At 43.5% G+C, this 14,178-nt stretch overlaps 1 long non-coding RNA gene across 3 annotated transcripts in view; it reads right to left on the bottom strand.

Annotated features, from left to right (window-relative positions):
* Positions 1-3,620, bottom strand: part of LOC123776002 (uncharacterized) — a 69,979-nt gene extending 66,359 nt beyond the window's left edge. For 2 of the 3 annotated variants that reach the window (XR_015725104.1, XR_006775245.2), the window contains exon 1: positions 2,824-3,190. This is a non-coding gene — a long non-coding RNA (uncharacterized LOC123776002). The other variant, XR_006775244.2, reaches the window with a different exon arrangement.
* Positions 3,621-14,178: the final 10,558 nt, after the last annotated feature.

The following is a 14,178-nucleotide window of genomic DNA, read 5'->3' as shown; positions in this document are numbered from 1 at the left end:
GCAAAACCCGATAGCCAGCCAGGGTCAGGAAGAAAATTTCCCCTTTGGTGTAGTATTTCACAGCTCTGTTATCTAATATCGGGCCAGTTCGCTGGCCAGCCGAGTTCGCGCCGCGGTGCAGGGCACCTGGCTCCGGGATCCAGGATGCCACCCCGAAACGGGCTATTGTTTGAGTTAGGGATGGCAACACCTGTTGAGCTGTATTTAGGCAACACCTTGCGCTTCCAAAAGGTAAACACAATGAATATAATCAAAATTGTTCCAACACTACTGTTTTTACATCAACAATCTATAAATATATGGAAGAACGCAATATACGTGTGAAATAAACAGAGCAGGCATACCTCCGACGAGGTAATTCAGAAGACAGCTCTATAATTTAGCAGCTTGGCTTTCAATTGTTGCGTTTTTAGATACGAAAAACACAGATATTATTCATCAAAGTGATTGTCCTGTGCACTTGTATACCTTATAGAATTTATTTTTTTCAGGGCTTTTTACTTCAAAGGAATCACGAGCTAATGACATTTCAGACTTAAGAAATTTTTCTGATAGCAAGCTGGAACTCCCTCAGGGACCGGATTGTGAATAAGTGGATTTTTTTTAAGATCATTAACAGATATTACAAACCAATTCAAACTGAGCATTTTCTTTGCAAATTACCTTTAACTTTTAAAGCCATTGAAAAAAAAGACAGTGAGTGATTTAATTTACTTAACCTGTCTACAAATTGCCGCTTTGTGCTACATCCGCGACTGCATTTGCGACCAAAAAATATCTCTAACTATCTCTAATAGAGATATTTTTCTAAATTATCACACTCGATGAGTGATATTTCAAAAGATAGTAATGTTTATTTTTTTTTCATTTAGCAAGTTGCTCTGGAATTGAGAATTTTACTTTATTGATAGGTTTAAAGTAAAAACAGAGCCCTGCACTGTCTATATCTGTTGCTTAATTAAAACTCTCAGGTAATTAGCAGGTTAATCATTTCCTGAGCAAATGGAGATGGTGGAGCTTTGGTGGAGACTGTGGGGTTTTGCGGGGGAGAGATGACTTTTTTTATTTAATGATCAAACCGTGCTTTCTGGGCTAAAGAGCTAATATTTGGGGTGAGAAGCACCTTTACTCCCCCACGTACATCAGGTCTGATGCCTATTTGCATCAACACCCCGTTGTGTATGTTTTCCATTCAAAGAGCTCCCAGGGACTTCAAAGGGAGTTGCCTGCAAGGACAGTCTATGTGGGAGTCCTGAAAGGCTCCAGAACAGGCCCAGAGCAGGGAGAAACCATGCCAAGACTAGCTCACGCTGGAGCCCCCAAACCATGTCACAAAATTAAAGGGTCTCCCCTGCCTACGCCATCCCACAGTGCACGTGGGAAATGTCCCCAGGCTTTCCAAGCACTGTGCTGGCTTCTCGGGCTACTACTTATAAATATTTGATGAGCAGCGCTCCATTTATAAGAAAGTATGTTAATAAGAATATTCTTTGAAATTGGAGTCTAATGCAGGCTTTAAAAAGGCTCATTGTTTGAGGTACTACAGATTTCCTTCTTTTCCCTTTTAAAGTGCAAAGTCAGCTTACCACAAACTGAACAAAAAAAAAAAAAAAAAAAACCCTAACATCCTTTTGGATGTCCCATCCACAACAACAAAGAAATGGGTAAGATTCTACTCTAAAGGATGTTCTATTTTTGGAAGGATTCATTAAATGTTTGCAGGTAAAGGAACACAGAAACTAATATTTCTTGTGTGTCTCTTGTGTGGCAGATATTCTAATTCTTCTCTTTTAATCTGCACCAATATATTATGAGGTAAATGGTATACCCCCCCCCCCTTCTAAGATGGAAAATGGGCCTCACAGGGATCATACAGTAGGGTGCCTATTCCAAAGCCCCACCGTGGGCAAGTGCGGGGCTGGTCTGGAAACCAGATCTGCCCCAGTTCAAAGTCCATGTTTGTTCCCTACCTCACACTAACTCCCAGGTGCCTGCTGGTTTCACAGGGATATGGCCCTCCCCAGTCTTTGCTCCCTTCTCTGAGACGGTTTCCTCATCTGGAGCTACCACGGAAACAGCAGGAGCACCTGCTCCGCCCAGCACGCTGGGGGATGACAAAGATGGCCGCGTCCCGTTTGCGGAAGCGCTTCATACACTCCATGCAGTGGAGACAGGGTCTCATTAACCTTTCCTTTGATTTCAGGCTGCTCCGCAGCATCAGACTTCATTCACATGACCGTAGCTTGGGCTTTTTGTGAAAATAAATCTAAGCGGGGGTGATTTTTCATGTAAGAGAAGTCAAAACCACAGCTTAAAAATAAAATACATCAAAATATATAAAATAAAATAAAACAAAACAAAACATGGGACATTTTCGGACCCTGGAGCATCAATCCGTTTATTTATTTTGCGCTCATTCAACGAATCTTTACACATGCTGAGTCGAAGCTTAGACGCTGCATCATTATGTCGGATTTCTAAGCACGCTTTATCTTGCCTTTGCACTGAGGATGAAATCAAACATCCAGATTTGAGCCACCTATGAGGCCAGGTAGGATCTGCTGCCTGCTGGCCTCTCAAACCTCATCCTGACCAGCTCCCCACACTCGCCGCTCTCCAGACACATGGCCAACAGTCTGAACTGGAGCCCTGCCTCCCGGGTCCCCCTTCTGCCGGCTGGCTACTCGCCTGCTGACCCCTTCTCTTCCTTCCTGACTCCGTTTCAATGTCCTCTCCTCCGAAAGATCTTCCATTGCCTCCAGACCCAAAGGAGCCCAGCCCTGATCTTCCCACCCCTTTTGGTTTCCTTCAGAGCAATCTTACCAGCGGTGACACTCTCTCTGTGCGGTCCCTCGTGTGCCGTCCATCCTTCTCCCCAACTCAAGTGTAGCTCCAGAAAGTCAGAGATCAGCTCAGTCTCCTTTCCCCACTTCCTCTCCAGACCGCAGGACAGGGGAACCCAAACCCTGCAGGGTGCCCCGTTGCCTTAAAGCAGCCTTACCTGATGTACAATAACAGAAAGGCCCAGTCAGATACTTTGTTTCACGGCTGCCCGGGGAGCCCTTGAACTGAAGGAGAAAAGTTCTCATTTTTCCTCCTGCACCAAGCTCAAGTTCTTTCCCCTGCAATGAACCCGTGCCTCCTCCCTGCCAGGTGGCGACGCTCACCTGATCTGGAAACAGGTGGCCTGGAAATGTCTTACCTGTTGGCTAGAGTCCTGCCTGCCAAGAAGGCACAGCTTCCCCTGTCATCTAAGTGTGACATGCCAAAGAGCTCAGCGCCCTGCGGGGCCCAGGTGTGACTCTCAGGTGCTTCCAGGGGCTCCTCTGTCCAAGCTAGCAGGGGCTCCGGTGACAGCCCGGGACCTCCGCTTCTGCCGCCCTCACGAATCCCCGCCCACGCTGCCCAGGGGACAGTGGCCAGCACCCTCACGGCACACGCCTTTCTCGGCTTAACCTTTTTTTTTTCTGCATTCGACCAGTTACAAGTTAGAGAATGAATATATATTTGTTGTTAACAAGTGAAACAACACTTAAAAATGTGAGGAAACGCAAAAATAATTCCTTCTCCCTGTCTCACCTTATTACCACTCTCTGGAGATGTGGGCAAGCATGCGTAAGCCTATATCCATGTATTTTATGTATATAATAATATATATACACACATGCTATATATAGTAATACATATGTCTATAACATATTTATAATGATATATTACATACCTTTATATATAATTTTATATAAGCTAGGGCAATTTTAGGGCACTATTTTATCTTTATTTAATTACCACTGATTTATGTATTTCAATTCCCTCTCCAGGTGTGGTAACTCCCAAGATTTACAGGAAAGTACAGGTGTGCTCCAGGCAGATGACCACACCTGTGTGCAGTGGCACCGGTCTCCCTTTCTGTTCTTAAACACGCCTGCCTTGTTCACACTGGACTCCAGATGAGTCTTCAGAGAAACGGGCACTGCTGGTGTTTCTTTTTTCTGTTGCTGGTTTAGGGACATCTGAGGAGATGCCTGCACCCCACCTCCCAGGGAGACCACAGACCATCCCTGGGACCCTCTTTTTCGTTTCCTATAGCTCCCCTGCTCATCTTCTCCCTTCTGTGTCTAATTGGCTCCCGTTTGGAGCTGCCGGGCTCTGTACTATCCCTGACCTTGTCTATTTCCAGTGACTTTCTCAAAGTAACAAATCTTCAGGCCACGTCCTCTTTCCCTTTCTCACTCTTCACGGGTGTCTCTCCCCGCCCCTCCTCTGGCAAAGCTCACCCAGGCCTTTGCTTGGAACCCATTTACTCACCCCATTTGCCTTCAGGTGACCATTCCTTCTGACCCTCACCCTACCGGGTCACAAATCTAGTCAACATATTTGTGTATTGCTTTGTAAGTTGCAAACTTATTCAAACAGATTGCTTCCGCTAGTTCTTACAATAACCTTATTAAAACAGAGAGGAGTAGGTCTACTAGCCCCCAAAATACATGGGTCTTCAAAGACGTTAACAGACACCTTGCAAAGCAAACATTAAAATGGCCACCCGAAAAAATATTCAGTTTCACTACTGATAAAGGAAATGCAAAGTATAAACACACAGATATCTTCTTGCCTATGAGTTCGAGAATATACAAAAGAATGATAACACTGCCAGCAAGGGAGGAGAGGGGCAGTACGCTACATTGTTTGCTGCAGGCAGGAGTTCATATTGGTGGCACCTCTCTGACCCGTAACTTGTGAATTAGAAAACCGTGGAACCATGCAATTCCTCCTGTCGGAATTTGTCCCAAGGAAATAAGCAAAACTATGCAGAAAGTTTCAGCTACAAGGAGATTTTAATATGTGACTGATTAAGCTGAAGTCCAGTCATGCAATAAAATGCTCTGAAAAAAAATTAAAAATAATAAGGTGGAAAAATATCATATCAATATCAATATATAATATCATGCAAAGATTTTTATATAAGTAAGAAAAAGATTACACAATAATATGTATTGTCTGAGTCCTGTGTAGATGATAGGTACGCATACAGATGTAAATATCATGCACCCCAAAATGCCAAGAAAGGCTATCTCCAAGTGATGACATTACAGGTGATATTTATTCTCTATTTTCTAATTTTTTTCCAGTAAGCACATATAATTTTGCAAAGAGAAAAATAAGACTGTAACATTTAAAAAATTGCCTTTGTCTAAATGGAACCAGTTGCACGACTGAATATTCAACAAGTATTTATTGAACTTCTATACAGAAAGCATTCTGCTAGGTGATAAGGATGCAGTTATTAAAGTTTTTAAAAATTAAAAAAAAAAGATCTGACCGCTGCCCTGAAGAAGGCATTCTTGGAAAACAGAAGGGAGCCAGTGGGAGTGGCTGGTCTCAACAGGGAGTGCCACCGAGCACAGCTGGAGGTCATTAGGCATTATTCTTCCCTAAACCCAAGAAATGGCCTCAGAGGCTATCAATGCATCCGGTCATGCTCGGGTGAGATTTAGCCTCAGACCTAGGCCTGGCTCTGAAAAGGTGGTTTCTGAGAGCGGAAAATGGAGAGCAAGCAAGAGAGCGAGAACCAGCCCTGCTCTTCAAGCTCTTAGCTACTGTGTCTCCTGCTAGCCTGAGACAATGGGCTGGAGTGGCCTGGCTGTGGGAGAAACGGTCCCATGGGTTGCATGACTACTGACTTAAAGGGAAGGCCCAGAATGATCCATCTTTTACATAAGTGATTACTGAAAGTTCAACAAAACTCCCCCTGCAAGTGTCCCTCTGAGTCTGTCCCCTGGATAAGTAAGCATCCAGCCTCCTACCGCTCCTATGTGACAGTGCCCCTTTCACTTTGCAGGATTGGCCCCTCCTGTGCCCGTCAAATCTGTTTGCCCAGCCCGGAAGCCAACCCCAGGAAGTGTGGCACCCCCACAGACTGCAAGAAACCCTCGCCGCCTCTGGGGTACCATTCTGTTACCCCAGGGGATAACTCTCATGCTCTAAGTTAACTCAAGGCATCTGCTTTGAGTTGGTTCCCCCCCCCCCCCACAAATGATGAAGAATTTGTGTTGATTCTCCCCCAGAAGGCCACTTGTGAGCAGTGTGCATTCGGAGGCCTGGCTGGGGATCAGAGAGGGACCATGGTGAAGGCAACCAGCCCTCTTGAGGACTGAACTCATGAGCTCATTAGCACAGGGTTCTCATCAACTGAGCCACCAGGCGCATACCTCATTTAAGGCAGTAATTTGCTAAATGTTAATTCTTAGATTAACTACAGATGAGTAGAGTTCCATGGGGGGGAAAACGAGAGAGAATTTGTTAATTCTTGAAAGGAAATTTGGGTCATCAGTAGGTGAGTCCTTTGGTTAGTTTTAAGATACAATTCCAGCATCTGAAGATGATATTCATTGGGATCCATGCCACCATGACTTTTTTTAATCAATATCTCAATCAGGAGAACTTCAAGGAAAAAGCAAATGGTGTCACTTCTGCATGTGCAAAACATTCCACAGATCCCCCCCCCCCCCCCAGTTTCTATTTCAAACTCAGGCACAAACCTTAGGTGAAACACGAAGGAAAGGTTTCTGTATCTGAGACGGAGATGGTCCTACTGGAAGGGCTGGACCCCATTACCTTTGTTCCCCCAGAACCCTATTCCTGGGGAGAAAAGCCCCATGGGGAAGGGAGCCCCCAACCCACAGCCCTGACTCAGGGCATGCTGTAATCCATTTGTCCTCTCATCCCCCAGCCGGGCCCTGAGGAACCAGTTTTACAAATAGCAAATATGGTTTGGAACAAAGTTTTGACACTGACTCGGTATCCTGTGCTCATATTACATTTCTATGAATATTCCACCGACTTTTCAACTCTGAAGAACAAAGTTTCCGCTCTCAGGCTACATTTAGCATTCAGGCCATTTCAACTTCAGTTGCTCCCACCCTGACAGCGATCTTTGAAACTGATATGGCCCTGAAAGAAGCCAGAATAACTTTTAAAAATTATTAATAATAATAGGCTAGGTTCCCAGTCTTTGTAATCTTGTGGAAGAGCCTCTGTGAGAAAGCACAGTGGGAATTGAATTGAACGTGTGCCCACTCTAGCTTTTCCATGGAAAAGCCGGCCTACAAATGCATGGCTGTTTTGCAGGAGAATTTCTATGAACTGGAAGAGGACGGGGATGTAGCCTTGCTTTTGCATTTATCACCTTCTGCCCCAGGAGCTTTAAGACCATCTTGAAATACCTGGGTCTCTGCCATTGTAAGAGAAGCCCCACAACATCTGGTGGGGACCCAACGGGACACCAACCAGGAGAACCCCAGCTCTGGCACTTGCCGGCTAGGGGCTCATGGGAAAGTGAGGGATCCTCTCTGAGAGGTCAATTTCCTCACCTGTAAAATGATGATAATTATAGTTAGGCAAAACAGTAACTGTCTCCACAAGAAATAACAGACATAAATTCCTTAGTCTATTGCCTGGAGCATAGCATCTACTGATGGAAGCTTAACTATGGTAGCTACTGTCTGCCTCTTGAGCAAACATGACTATCTCAATGTGACGGGTCTGCATTCCAGATATCCCTTCCCTTATACGTCTAAACTAAAAAGTACTACAGTTGTCCACCCAGGAAGAAGACACTGATGATTGAACTGACCACAGCCAGGCTGGAATAGTATGTCTGGATCCAGTAGCTAAGAGGTAGCAACCTGAAATGAAAATAGCTAGCCCTGATTTCTAAATAATGCCTTTCTATTTTTTTTACAGATTTATTTATTTATTTGAGCAAAAGAGTGTGTGTGTGTGCACGAGCAGAATGGACAGAGGAAGTAGACAGAATCTCAAACAGACCTCCTGCTGAGCATGGAGCCCAACGCGGGGCTCAATCTCATGACCCTGAGATCAGGACCTGAGCTGAAACCAAGAGTCAGATGCTTAACCAACTGGGCCACCAAGGCACCCCCTACATAATGCCTTTAAAAATGTTTTCTTTTGAAATCCATGGCAAAATGGTATAAGAACCTTACCAAACTCACACAATCATGAAATCATAATTCTCTACAACACAGCAAAATTTTAGGCAACCTGAGGATACCCAGGAATTTCAAATTCTGAACATATAAAAAAAAAAATTCACCGATTCAAATAAAATCAAACCACGCATATTTTTACCCTAAAATACAATCTGAGACAATCCCGTTTTATACAAAAGGAACACTCTTACAACCACTTAGTAATTACAATTTAAAACTTCTACTCAAGTCCAAGTTGACAGTTAGGAACAAAATAAATAGAAACTAAATGGCCAAATAGCATCTACCTGACGGTTGTAGGCTCCATTCGCTACTTTAATCTCCAACTGGGAATATTAGTTCAATAAAATAAATATTTTTAATTTCCTCTATGCATTTCCTCAAGCCATGCCAATGCACTTATCTATGGCTCACTTGAAAGATTTGTTAAGCAGCCCCCCACTTCCTTAAAAGAGGATGTTTGATTTTCTTATGAAAATGAAGGAATGGACGTGAGTGCTCATTGTTTTAATGCACTGAGCCCTTAATCACTTCCAGCTCTGATTCATCAGAAAAGTAGTGCTCTTGAGGGACTTTTTTTTTTTTTTTTTTGGTCACTAAATATTGTCTTTCATTTTGAGATATTTATTTCTTGCCAGAAAATGATACTGTATTTTCCCCTAATGATGAAGGATGAAAGATGGAGAGAATTCCATTTGGTGATTATTGGACCACGAAGAAGTAAACTGATTCAGAAAACAAATCCCCAAAAGAAAAATAAAATGTATTATGTGAGGTGGAAGCGTGGAATTCTTGGCAAATAGTCAATTGCAGCCCGGATTGGTAATGTGATAACGTCCTTGTTTTGTTAATATTTGGTGGTGGGGGGTGGAGGGTTAGTAAAGCTCTAGGGTGTTAGCTTTGGGCCAGAATCTCTCTACCCTCCATCATTACCTCAGCCAGCAAGGGTATTTAAAGACACAAATGCCTGAGGCCTTGCAGAAGACTGGTAACAGTACACAGGCCATGGGCAAGGGTCCAAGACGCCATCCTTTCCCACATTAGCCAGACAGGCTAAGACAGAACCTTGATCTCCACAGTTCAGTGGCCAGTGAGAATCACCTCCAAAGAAAGTCCACTCTGAACAGTATTCCAGAGCCTGGAGCATCACACCCAAATCAGAGCAGACAGGTGAATTCATGAAGTGAGACCTGCTGGTTGCAACGACCCTGCAAATCCCTCTGCTGCACCGGGCAATTGTGCCACTTTGCTTCGGACTGGGCCTTGTGCTTCCCCGTGCTGGTTTCTAAGCAGAGTTTGGCAGGAAAAATGGCCCCAACTTTGGCAATCCTGGCCACATCCATGATCTTCAAAGGGCTGTACCTAAGTAAAGTAAGTGCTACTGGAATACACTACTACCCCACCCCTTTCTGCAACCTCAAGGTCATGGGGTGTGGCATTTTTTAGTGCTGGTTCTCTTTCAACTGTAAAGCAGGGAGAAAAAGTACCCCAGGAAGAAAATTGAAAGGGAAAAATAAAAAGACAAATTGAAGAGGGAGAAAGACAAGTCTAGTCCAAACCTAGTCCCCAATGTAGTTCTGAGTCGCTAATCCTCCTCCATGACCTTTTTAATTCCTGGATTATGAAATGTACAAGGAAAAAAAAACCTAATTGCTAAAAATCTTACCTAATTTTATGGTTCCCCTGATTGGTCTGAAAAGAAACATTGTTTGAGCCATGCAGTTTGTGTTTCTAATACTAGATGGTGGTAGTGGTGGTGATGATGGTGGTTGGTGGGGGGAGGGTGGTGGTTGGAAGGATTGTCTGTACGGAGGGTGGAGGTGGAGGTGGTTTTGGTGATCACAGTAAAATCCCCCAACATGAATTCAACACTTTAACTTCTATCCTAGAGACCACAGAAGTCTACTGTACCTTCTCTGATCCTTAACTTCCTTATCCATCAAATGTTGATTAATTTGGTCATGAAGATGTTATCCTTTGATTAAGACTTGAAAGGCACTTTCAAAAGAAAGAAGTGAGTGAAAGCACTGCTTAAGGGATGGATTTCTCTCTGCGGGTAAGTTTCTATTCTTCACTATTACTTTCCTCATAATCATTGTCACCGAAAGCATTTCAAAGTATTGATAGTCCTTGAAGCTGCTGTATTATAAGCTTTCAAGGATGCAAAACGTTCACTTCATGGGGACGACTGTGGAAATATGTGACAACACTTTTTACCAATGCTCAGAAATGTCCGGGGCGGAGAAATTAACACTGGCAGTGCTAATTACCATAAACACAAGACAAATCCCTTCCCTGCGTGATGATGTCTCATGGCTGATGAGGTAGTCATAGGCAAGTTATTAATTTCTCTTCTCCTCCTAGGCTCGGCGTAGGATTGAATGTTCCTTCCACTGTTTTGAAGTGAAGCGTGGTCATGCGACTTTTTGACCAATGAAATGTGAGAAGTGGCAGGTGTCCCCTCCGGGCAGAAGCCTTAGCCAGGATAAGCCTCGCCATGTCCCCTTCCTCTCACTATGGTGAGTGTGGAAACAGGTGCAGAGAAGAGCTTCCAGCATTCTGAGTCCCTCATTGTCTACGGCTGGCTGACACCCCTTCTGCCCCACAATGGACATGCAATGGGATCAAGAAATAAAATTTGGGGGTGGGGGGTGGGATGGGGGAAATAGGGGGCGGGGATTAAGGAGTGCACTTATGATGAGCACCAGGCAATGGATGGAAGAGTTGAATCACTATATCGTACACCTGAAACTAATATAACACTGTACGTTAACTACACTGGAATTAAAATTTTAGAAACTATACTGGAATGAAAGTTAAAATAAATAAACAAAATAGCAAAGACACAGAACCCACAAAAAGAACAAAAAAGGGAAAGAAAAAAAGAAATAAACTTTTGCAGTTTTAAGCCGCTGAGGTTTTGATGGGTACTTTCTCCCAGAACGTACCCTTCTCAATCCTAACAGACATTGATGGCAAATAGACAAAACTAGGAGTTTCAAGTTACTGCGGCTCACATGAGAAAGAAGAAATCTAGGTCTTTCTGAGAATAAACCGAGCCTGCCAGGCTCTCTGTTATCAAATCACTAACTCTGAGACATTGAATCACTCCCTAGTGAAGGTCCATTTGAGGCAAAAAGTGCCTAGGAAAAAGGCATGACATGCCCCGTACTAGCGCCTAGCCCACACACACCACAAGACACTCCGGAGCTCCCGCTCGGGCAATTTCTATTTCAAACACTACACCACCTTCTTGCCACTGTCCAGGAGACAGGCACAGATTTCTGATCGTTTTCAGAGCTGTTCACTTGAAGACGACACTGCTGTAGCTGTAAGTCTGCTTCAGGAACTCTACTTTTCAGAAAACCAAATCTCACAAAATTAGTACATTTACACATTCAAAGTGAGGTGGCAAATGTGAAAAACCCATCTGTGCCCACCCTCCCCTGCACCCCACAAGCTCTACCACCACCCAGCGCTGTAGCTATGCATGAAAAATCTAACACATGCAAAGTATAGAGGCTCTTTGAAAAGTTGGCCCAGTGTGTCTCATATGTGAGTTGCAGTCTTACAGAGTCTTGCCAACAACAACAAAGAGGAAAAGAAAAGGAAAGGTTTTCTTTTCTCTGAACTCGGGAATGAAACATAAAACTCCTCTTTTCTACGAGGCCGAATGGCTCCAATTTTCCACACTCAGAATGATCTCTTACTAGCCATTACCTTCATAATAGCCACGTGGCTTTTTAGTGGGCATTTCTTCCCTCCCAAATTCATCACATGGCAGCGGTAGCCCAAAGAGATGCCCCAGTTCGCCGCTGAGAAGCCACGGGTCTTCACCAGACCTCGGGGTCATTGTCAAGATAAAATGAAATGGACGGTAATACTGCTTTGACATGCTGAGAGCGCTATGGTAATGGCATTATTTCTATCACCCCTCGCTTCTGCTACACCCACCGTGTCTACTGGGCCTAACTTGTCCCGCTTTAAGTTTTCTGAGGTCTCAACCACAGGTGGGTACAGAAGGAATGAAAACTTACTGGAAGTGCTCCAGGTACAAAATTCACACAAAAACCCTTATCTCCAAGAATGCAGAGAGGTGCAGAGACTTCAGTGGCTTACCCAGGGTGATACACGCGGTGTAAGCAGAGGGCCCCTGTCCGAACCCTGTCTGTCTGTCCAGTGACTCAACACGCACAAGTGCCTCCCATCTAAGGGGTCTTCTTGCTACCAACCAGGTCTTTTCCAAAAAGGTTGGGTGGGGAGGTACCATGTATTTAGCTGTGGAGAAGAATGTACTAAAAGGTCCATGTTTACTGTACACCTGAAACTAATACAATGTTGTATGTTAACTAACTGCAATTAAAAACTTAGAAAAAAAGACAGATCTAAAAAAATAACAATCAAATAAAATGCCCATGCTAAGTCGGCGAGGCAGACCTCTCAACCTCAAGCTTCTTAGATGTAACCAAAGCCTGCCAGACAAAGGAGGGTCCAAACACGCAAGTGAAGAAGACAGGGCTGGTATCCATTAGGAAGACAGAGGGCAAGCCTGAGCGACTGTGGGCAAGAAATTAGGGAGGAAGGCCAAGTAGAAATCCAATACTGTATGTAAGATCAGTTGTCCATCAACATGCATTGGTTTGAATTTTCCAGTAGCTTGGGAAACCCCCATAGAAAGAAGACAACATGACTGTGTCCATAAGAGAAAAAGGAACAGGAAGAGACGAGGATGCTGTGGGTCAAGGGGAGTCGACAGACGCACAAAAGAAAAATGACAGAGAAACGCGATGGTGCGGCAGAGAAGAAATGGCAACAATATCACTGGGAAAGAAGTGAACCACGGAGGAAAGAAAAAGAAAAAACGAAAGTGGGAATGGGAGATGAATGTTAGACTTTAAGGGGTGGGGGGGGGAGGAAAGGCAAACGGGAAGAAAATCAAAGGAACAATACTACAAATCAAATGAGAAATACTAAAACTCGGGAGTTAGAAAGGTTCCAAATTACGTCTGCAAAAACTAAGTACATACCGTCTCCTTAGAAAACAAGTTGAAATAGGTATCAGAAGCACTAGAAAAATCACCAAGGGGCCAAATCATCTGACTCAGGTTAAGAATGCTGATAAATCCACTAGCTGTTTAAAAAGGCAGAACCAAAATATGAGAAAGGAAGACCTTTTAATATTCAAAACATATGCAGGCGTTTAAAAAATATTTTTGTTGTAAACACCAGATTTTTATTCAGGTAATTTTCTCCACTAGTTTTCCTACTTTACATACCCAAAAAGTTGCACATTGGTCTCCAATAATTACAAAATACGTTTGTCATCTCTTCCTTCACTTCTCCGGAAGTGGGAGCACGCGAAGCGTCTCCTTTGGGAGGCTGTGCCCATATTCCCTTTATAGCATTCTTTGATTTTCATCTATCTACTTAGTCACCCAATCTATTTTTTAAAATTTAGCCCACTTAATTTGTTTACCGCGTTAACTAGCTCACCAACTTAACTGGCATTTGGAGCTAAATTATCACTCATTTCAATCCAAACGGGCCAGCCGCTTTAGGATACGGATACATGATGCACTTTCCTCAATTTTAATGAATTTGCACTGCTTCCTCACAGCAGATTATTGGCAAAAGGGCTTTTAAAAAAAAATTCTGGATCTACAGTCTGAACATGCAATATTACATAGTGAATGCTCACCCATACATTCCCAACATCGGAGGGCTAATTTAATAACCCATGCCACTTTATTTGGATAATTTAGTAGTCTATGCCTTTTCTTATGGAGAATTATACCTCGGAAAAGCACATTTCCTGATCCCTTTTAGTAATCTTCTCCATCAGAAAAATCTTCCTGGTTCATAATATGGGGAAAAGAGGAAATTTCAGACACTACGTCGTATTCTTGGAACAAATAGTAAAAAAGAAAATGTTTCTACATTTTAAGTGATAATGCTTTCCGACCTAGAACATAAAGATATAGTTTACACAAGTGTCCTGGCTCATTTTTGCAATGTCATGGTCATGTTCTCTACGTAACGTCTCTGGAAGAATCATTCACCTTCTGGTTTGGGTGCCTTCCCTAGAGGTGATAGGACATCTAGCAGTGTGTTTTGTTTTGTTTCATTTTCGTCCAGATGCCTGTTTCGTATTTACTTAGCAAAACTGCCCTGG

This window comes from Ursus americanus, chromosome 7 (assembly GCF_024610735.1).
Source record: "Ursus americanus isolate L20-20 chromosome 7, mUrsAme1.1.p, whole genome shotgun sequence".
Taxonomy (NCBI): domain Eukaryota; kingdom Metazoa; phylum Chordata; class Mammalia; order Carnivora; family Ursidae; genus Ursus; species Ursus americanus.
This window is presented reverse-complemented; position numbering and strand designations above follow the sequence as displayed.